The 547-nt window shown below is 36.2% G+C and overlaps 1 protein-coding gene across 1 annotated transcript in view; it reads right to left on the bottom strand.

Moving 5' to 3' along the window:
- LMO1 (LIM domain only 1) overlaps nt 1-254 on the bottom strand; it is a 63657-nt gene extending 63403 nt beyond the window's left edge. The window contains exon 1 of the mRNA XM_054515035.1: nt 196-254. The gene's annotated coding sequence lies outside the window, so the exon portion shown is untranslated. The remainder of the gene's footprint in view (nt 1-195) is intronic.
- Nucleotides 255-547: the final 293 nt, after the last annotated feature.

Genomic DNA, 547 nt, shown 5'->3' with positions numbered 1-547 from the left:
ACTCTGCACATGGAGAATTTAGCAGCTGTTTTCAAAGTCAGATTTCTCAGCAGATGAGACTTTTATCTGCCAGTTTGACACATGGGTTTTATTTGTTGAATTCACACAAATAACTGAGACAATTTGCACAGGTCTGTATTAAATTAGCTACAAAACATCTCTATTTTTACCCATTTCAGAATCACTTGCACCTACCTTGCTGGTGTCAGAAGAGTGTGACCACGGGCCTGACCTCATACTACAATTCAGCAGCCCTGTAAAGGAGGAAAATCACAAGTGCTCTGAAAAGTTATGTTCACACAGAACATGGGTGGCAGTTCAAAAGACCACTTAAATACATACCTGAGATCTACAGACCTCAATTATTTCTAAACTCTGGCTTGCTCTACTTCTCTGCCTATGCATTGTGAAAATAAATCACTCAATTCTGTTACTATGTTTTACGTGAAATGAATGTTAAATATTTTCATAAATATAGGCTCTCCCTTAATAAAGAAAACTGTGTATTAAAAATACAGAATTTCCTTTGATAGAAGAAAATGGGAAA

The sequence above is a fragment of the Molothrus ater genome, chromosome 6 (genome assembly GCF_012460135.2).
Source record: "Molothrus ater isolate BHLD 08-10-18 breed brown headed cowbird chromosome 6, BPBGC_Mater_1.1, whole genome shotgun sequence".
Classification (NCBI taxonomy): domain Eukaryota; kingdom Metazoa; phylum Chordata; class Aves; order Passeriformes; family Icteridae; genus Molothrus; species Molothrus ater.
The sequence above is the reverse complement of the archived record's forward strand: the minus strand, read 5'-3'. Positions and strand labels throughout refer to the sequence as shown.